The following is a 7781-nucleotide window of genomic DNA, read 5'->3' on the forward strand; positions in this document are numbered from 1 at the left end:
AAATACTTTAATATGTATTACCTCTAAACAAGGACGTTCTCCTACAGAATCAAAATAGTGTACATCCATCAGTGCAGGAAATCAACAATGATACATTACTGCCATCTGATCCTCAGACCTTATTCAAGGTTTGCCATTTGTTGCAATAATGTCCTTTGTAGCATAAGGGTCCAGTTCAGGATCACGTTGTATGTAGTTGTCCTGTCTCTTAAGTCTCCTTTGGTCTGGAATATTCCTCAGTCTTTCTTAGATTCCAGTGACATTGACATTTTCGAGGAGGATACAGCAGTTACTTTGTAGACTGTTCCTCTGGGTTTGTATGATGATTCCTCACAACGTGATTCAGGTTGTGCACTTTAGATTAGATGCAGTTGTGGATTGTGTGCATCACAAAATAGCACAGGAGTGATGCCGTGTCCATCTCATTGTATCAGAACAGATGACATGATTTTGATTTGTCTCATTGTTGATGATTGTAACTTTGATTACTTGAGTAAGGTGTTGTCTTCCAGGCTTCTCCACTGTAAATCTGCGCTCTTCCTCTCTGAAATTAATAAATATTTCATAGGGAGGTACTTTGAGGCAAGGTAAATATCCCATCTCTCATCAAACTGTCCATTTATTTATTTACGTTAGTGTGGACTCATGAGTCCATAGATTGCAGTTCATTACTGTTATTATTTATTTGGGTGCTCAAATTGTCCCAGACTTGGCCTGTGATAGCCCCTTCAAGCTGGCTTCTGTGTCCTTTCAATATGTTCCCATCATTCTTTAGTACATCCTTACTCTCTGGCACAAGATATTCCCTGTACTTTCCCTTCCCTAGTCCTGAAATCATCCATTTCTCCAAAGACCACTGGTTCTTTTTAGTGGAGAATGGTATTTAGAAACCAAGATCTAGGGCCGGCCCGGTGGCGCACTGCTACAGTGCGCCGCTTGAGAGTGCGGCGGCGCTCCCGCCGAGGGTTCGGATCTCACATACAGACCGGTTCCCGTTCACTGGCTGAGCGAGGTGCGGGCGCGACACTGAGGGTTGCAATCCGTTGCCGGACACGAAAAAAGACAAAAAGGAAAAAAAAAAAAAAAAAGAAAGAAAGAAAAGTGCCATTATTCACAGATTATATCATTGCATATGTAGCAAACACTAAAGAATTTATAGGAAAACTATCCAAATAAATAAATTAAGCAAGGTTACCAGATAAACCAAGATCTAGGTGTGTTTATTGTTATTGGGGGTGTCACTGCTCCTAGATCCTCTCGGTGGATATTTTTACACACACACATGCACGCACACACACACACACACACACACACACACACTTACATCTATATTTATCTTTATTTGTTTTTATAGTCATCTATTTATATTAAACCATTTTTTTTACCCTGATAGATCTGATTCCAACCTAATTCTACAGTGTCAATTCTAGTTTTCCCCCTTTCCATATTTGCGACTCTCTTCTCCAACAGTGAGAAACCTGGTACTCATTGTTTTTCCAATGGTTGCTTATTTGATCAATCCCCTACATGTAACAATTTCCTGTTGCTGCAGCCCCCCTCCCAACAAGGATGCCCTTTACACCCCCCTCAATTCTCACTCGCATGAGCTCTGGGCACCCTCGCTGGGCCACTCCCACCCCATACAGAAACATTCTTATCCCTTTGGGCTCTGACATCCCTCTTTGGACCAACAGGTACCAGGTCCCCCTCCCCCCATTGCTAATGCTTACTTTTCTAGGACCCACTTAATGACTTTTGTGTTGAGTTGTTCAAGAATATAAGGGACTGGAGGGAGAGGAAGAGAGGAGAGGAGAGGGCAGGAAAGGGAAGAGCCATGTGAACCTTTGGCAAGCTGGCTTTAGCTACTGGCCATCAGTCCCTACCCTTAGCTTACTGTAGTGGGACCGACATTCACATTCAACAAATATTTGTTGAGAGTTTACTCTGACCCAAAGAAGACTGAGGATTAAATAAAAAAGAACTAAAGTGATGTGGGAGAAATACTACCAGATGCAGAAGGACCATCTCATCTTTTTTGATTGTTGGGCCACTGAAGTTCTCCATGAGTTGCAAACCTCCCTCTCAAATGGATTTGTAGGGCCAGTTTGACCAGTGGAATTAATTCTAGTGGTTGGAATTGACTCAGTGGGGGTGAGGTGTGCAAGTTTCATCATCTTCCTGAATCAGCTACACCCAGTGTTAATAGCATCTTTCCAAACTGAATCATCAAATCCTGGTTACACAGACAGTCTCTCCTCAACAGCATCTGTTAGGATGAATGAAGTAGGCCAAGTTCACAGTCTTTTTGACATTTCACCCTATAAACTCAGTCTTTCCATGTGCAGCACAGTAATAATATTGAACACTTACTCCATTTAAAGCCTAACATCTCCACTTTCTAGCTGTGGGGCCTTGGGCAAGTCACTTCCTGTATGAGTTTCCTGTGGATGCTGTAACAAATGACTGCACACTTGGTAGTTTAAAACCGAAATTTATTCTCTCACAGTTATGAAGTCCAGAAATCCAATATCAGTATCACTGGGGCAAAATCAAGATGTTGGCTAGACTGCATCCTCTCGGAAGGCTCTGGAGGAGAGTCTATCCCTTGCCTCTTCCAGCTTCTGGGGGCTCCAGGTTTTCCTTGGCTTGTGGCCGCATCACTCCAAGTCTCTGCCTCTATCTTCACATGAACTTCTCGTGTGTGTGTGTGTGTGTGTGTGTGTGTGTGTGTGTGTGTGTGTGTGTGAAGTCTCCTTCTGCCTCTGTCTTACAAGGACACTCATGATGGCATTTAGAGCCCACCAGGATAATCCAGTACAATCTCCACATCTCAAGATCATTAACTTTGTTTTTGGGGGGTGGGGATGGGGTGGCCAGTACAGGAATCTGAACCCTTGACCTTAGTGTTAAAAGGCTGCACTCAAACTAACTGAGCTAACCAGCCAGCCTGAGATCCTTAACTTAATCACATTTGCAAAGACCCCTTTTCCAGATAAGGTAACACTAACAGGTTCCAGAGATTGGGACATGATATCTTTGGGAGCCATTACTCAGCCTGCCCACACTTCCCTTGTCTGAGCCTTGGTTGTCTTGTCTGCAAAATAAGCATAGTAACTACCTCTCAGGCGATGTGAGGTATCAATGGGTTAATGTAAATCAGGCAGTTGGCATTGCTGGCAGGCAGCAGCTCTCAATGAATGGTACGGTTATTATGAATCGATTTCTTGAGTTATTTCTACCCAGGACTGGCAATTGTGGGGGTAATTGATTCCAGGGATGTCACCTCTCCAACTGCCAGGTTTTCAGCAGGATTAAATGTGCCAAACGGGATTTGTTGAGCCAACTCCTCTGGGTGTTAAGAGCTGCCATGCCAACCTGCCTTGCTGTTTCACAGGGCCCGTCTGCCGCTTCTCCCTAATTAACACAAAGGCAACACCCGCCAACAGGGCCACTTGCTGCCATCCCAGGAAACAGCAAAGCATGCTGCAGCCAAATATTGGAACATTGTTTCAGTTACTGGATGGAAATAGTATTTTGGTCATTCAAACAGCACAGAGTAAAGAAGAGGGGGAAATGCCACCTCATTTTTGTCCTCACTTGGGCAGCCTCAGGGGCTGGAGGGCCCAGCCTTTAGAGACTCACATGGGAAAAATGCTCTAAGGAAACTCAACAACATCACTGACTGAAGACAGTGTCATAGCCGTTATCATTAAACTGGAGAAATATAAAAATGAAGAAAGCCAGCCTTTCCTTCATTTCAGTTCCCATGGGAAAAATGCTCTAAGGAAACTCAACAACATCACTGACTGAAGACAGTGTCATAGCCATTATCATTAAACTGGAGAAATATAAAAATGAAGAAAGCCAGCCTTTCCTTCATTTCAGTTCCGTAATCATTACCTGAGCTTCTTTGACCAGACTTTGCTGAGCAATGTGGGTTCAAAGATGGTGCTGCTTCATGGAGCTTGCAGGCCCCTGTACTGTTAGCAGAAATGAATCCCACACTGAATCTGAGCATCCAAAAATGAGGACAAGAGGGAACATATATGAGCACAGACTCTGGAGTCTGGTAGACAGACTAGGGATCAAATTCTAGTTCTACTAATCCTGGCTGTGTGACCTTGGGCTAATGAGGTAATCTCTCAGAGCCTCAGTTTACACATCTGTAAAATGGGGATCCTAATAGCACCCCCTCAAAGTACTGAGGAGAATATTCAAGGAGATGACATTTTTATGAATCCACCTGGGACACAGGGTGGCAGTAGACATAAGTCACATAATAATGCTGGAGATGAGGTTGTTGGTGATTATTTAAATGCCCTCCCCAGCTCTCTAATTCTGGGTGAAAGCAGGGCATCAAGTGAAATAGAAAGCACCCAGTCTGATCTGTCAGGGGATGCAAGATCTGATCCTAACTCTGCTGTTGACTTGTTTTAAGACCTATTTCCCTCTTTGGGCCTCAGTTTTCCTCCCTGTGAAATGAGTGGGTCTGGCAAGCTGATTTCTGGGGACCCTTCTATGTTCTAATTCCAGTGGTGGTCTTGGGGGCCATGTCCCTTACCCCTGCTACCCCAGGCAGTTGGCCTTCCTCCAGGACACCCCTCCCCACCACCAGTAACATGAGCACTTTATGTTCTGATGAGGGTGGGAGTGGAGGCGAGCCTAAGGGGACAGGACCTAGTGGTGAATCTTTCCTCAAACATGGATGCTCTTAGAATTCCATAGTAGAGTCTGGGAACATCCCAGGTACTTGCACAACAGGGATTGCACTTAATTTTAAGGAACTGACTCATGGTACAGGTTCTGTGACAAACCTCTCTGGCAGAGGCAGTGGCATGGCCCTCCAGTCATTCCTCCACGCCCCCGAGGGCACTTAGGGTAGTGCCCCAATGGTTTCATTCATTCACTAAATATTTATTGAACACCTACGCTGTACCAATTGGTACAGCAGAGGCTGGGGCACACAGCAGATGAGACACCAAGGTCCCTGATCTCATGAAGTTCACAGACCAGTGGGGAGAGGTGTTAATTAAAAAAAAAAATTATATATCTAATGCTGCAGTGAATAGTATGGAAGAAGAATATGGCATGTCCTAAGACCAAGAGACCTGACCTAGTTAGAGGGGATCTGGGAGGCCTTCTCAGAGGAAGGGACATTTACACTGGAACCTGAAGTTGAGCAGTCGTTAGCCGAAGGGAAGGGCCTTCCAGGCAGAGGAGACAGCCTAGTGGAAATGATGGTGGCAAGAGTTAAAGAAAAGGCCAGTGTAGCCAGTAAGGTTGACAGGAGGCCAGCCTGGGTCAGGTCCAGTGGTTTGTTCATGGTGTGGGCTTCATGCTGAGGGAAATGAGGAGACATCAAAGGCTCAAGGGTGAGCAGAGGAGAGAGCTGCTCCGATATCGCGCACCAGTCACCTTGAATTTAGGAACGTAGAAAGAAGAGGCTCTGTGCCATCCGGGGATGGCCAGCGGGTGCCTGTGTGGAGGAAAGTTGTAGAAAACACAGGGCTGGCTTGATGCCCCATCTTGGTGGACTGTGTCCATACCTGACAGCCACAGAATGGAACCAGCATGGGCCTTGGGATGGGGACTGTGATTGACTATACAGGCCATAAGAGTCCTCTGCCCAACCACTCTAAGCCTCAGTTTCCCCATCTGAAAAGTGGGGTTATGATAACTCATACCTCCTGGAAGACACTGAGGATAAAGGGAGGTCACATGGGACAATCAGTGTTCAATGACTGCCACGCAGGTGCTGGCCAAGGCTCCTCTTTGCGGCTTCAGCTTCCACCTCCACACACTGAGGCTACCTGCTGCTTTCACTGTTCTCACTGGCTCTGCCACTTTCCTCATTTGGGCACACCCTCTCTGTCACTGGGCCATGATTCCCCCTCTGTAAAGCTAGAGATTTGGATGCAGTGAGCTCCACCAAGCTGGGTCAGGGGGGTCTCGAGCTGTGGTGAGCCTCAGATCCAGCAGGAGAACTTGTCAAAGGGGTGCTCTTGGGACCCAGCCCCTAGAGAGAACTCAGTGGTTCTGGGGAAGAACCTTTCACCTCAGTTCCTGTTGTGATTTCCTCTAATTTGGTCTTGGGGTCTCTCTGCAGCATAGCTATACCCTCTAACCCTGCCCTGATAGGGCTCCAGGGGAGGTGGTCATGGATGTTTACAGGGTGCCTTTCATGGGATACTTCTTTATCCTAGTGGACGACCTAATGCTTAAGTGTCTGACCCAAGACCAGGCGTCCCTCTCACGAGAGACCTGTTTACACTGGCGGACACCATTATGGCTCCTGTCTGACCCATGTCCAGTTTATTCCTACCAAGATAGCCCCTCTCTAGGAGGGCCCTGATCAGGAAGAGAGTTAGGTTTTGGTGCGTCCACCAGGTGAGACACAGAGGAGACAGCACAACACATGAGATCAGAGCAGCAGTTGTTATTACTTACACATCCCAGAAAGAAGAGGGCAGCATTCTGCGTGAGGCCAACGGGAAGGGTGGAGCCAGCTGGGACATGCATATTAATCAGTGGGTAGGGAGAAAGAGAGAGTGTGCAAGCAAGGGACCTGTGCTCCAAATCCTTTATTGGGGTCCAGAGCATTACCCAGGCAGATTTCCCATGAGGAGTTGTAATTGGTGGGTTCAGAGCAAGCAGGCATGTGTTCCAGGAGGTCATGCTATGTCTGAGAGAGGTCACTATGGCATATCTGCCCAATCCATGCTGGGTGTGAGGGTCATTGGGGTGAGTCCAGTAGGTTGTATCTGGCTGTTCCATAGGGAGGTGGTCACCAGGAGGCAGTTGTACAAGACACATATCTGGATCAACCACTTTGAGGAACCGGGAGGAGGTGGAGAAAAGAAAACCATGTCAAGGGTGCCTGAGCTCTGCTTCTCATATGAGAAAGTCCAACTTATATTCGCAATGCATGCTGAGGCAACATGAATTTATAAGAATTCACTACAGTTCTCCAGCCAGTGTAATGGTATAGTTCAAGAATTACACTTTGAGATGGTTGCACAACATTGTGAATGTACTTAATGCCACTGAGTTGTACACTTAAAAATGGTTAAAAGGTGAATTTTGTTACATGCATTTTTACCTCCCCCAAGTCATAAAAAAAAAATTACACTTTGAATGATGCTGTTCTAGAAAATTCTATCAATGGGAATGCTTTCCGGTGACTGAAAAATGACTTAAGTACTAAGATCCTTTATTTTATCTTCTAAAAAGGAATCTCAATCTATGGGGTAGGGGCCTCTGGGGTGGGTTAATTTTGTATTTGACATCACATTCGAGGGCTAGATTCTTCCTTCATTCTCTCCGCAAAAAGCCATATCAGGTGGCTTCCGTTTGGTGAAATGACAGTTGCAGCAGCACCATGGGTCCCCTGCAGATATATGACAACATTCAGTGCAACCATCCCTCTAGCAGACATCCCCTCAGGTGTCATTCAGGAGAACTGGTCCCCAAGCCCACCCCCAGCCCAATCATTCACAAGAGGCGTGGCCCCACCACAGTCAGCTTAGACAAATCAGGATTTACCCCAATCAGGGTGCACCTTGGGGAAATGGATATTAGTCAATCAGCTGGTGGTAAGCAAATAAGTAACGATTTCCCAGCTCCCTCCTTTAGTAAGAGATGGGGAACTAAACCCAGCACTTGTTGAAGCATGGGCTATGCAGAAAATTGTCTGGAGGCAATTGTAATACCAACAGCTATCGTATACAAAGTGCTGATAGCGTGCCTAGTATGCGTTAAGGCAGCTGTTGATAACAAACCAG

The sequence above is a fragment of the Galeopterus variegatus genome, unplaced genomic scaffold, assembly GCF_000696425.1.
Source record: "Galeopterus variegatus unplaced genomic scaffold, G_variegatus-3.0.2 Scaffold3654, whole genome shotgun sequence".
Taxonomy (NCBI): domain Eukaryota; kingdom Metazoa; phylum Chordata; class Mammalia; order Dermoptera; family Cynocephalidae; genus Galeopterus; species Galeopterus variegatus.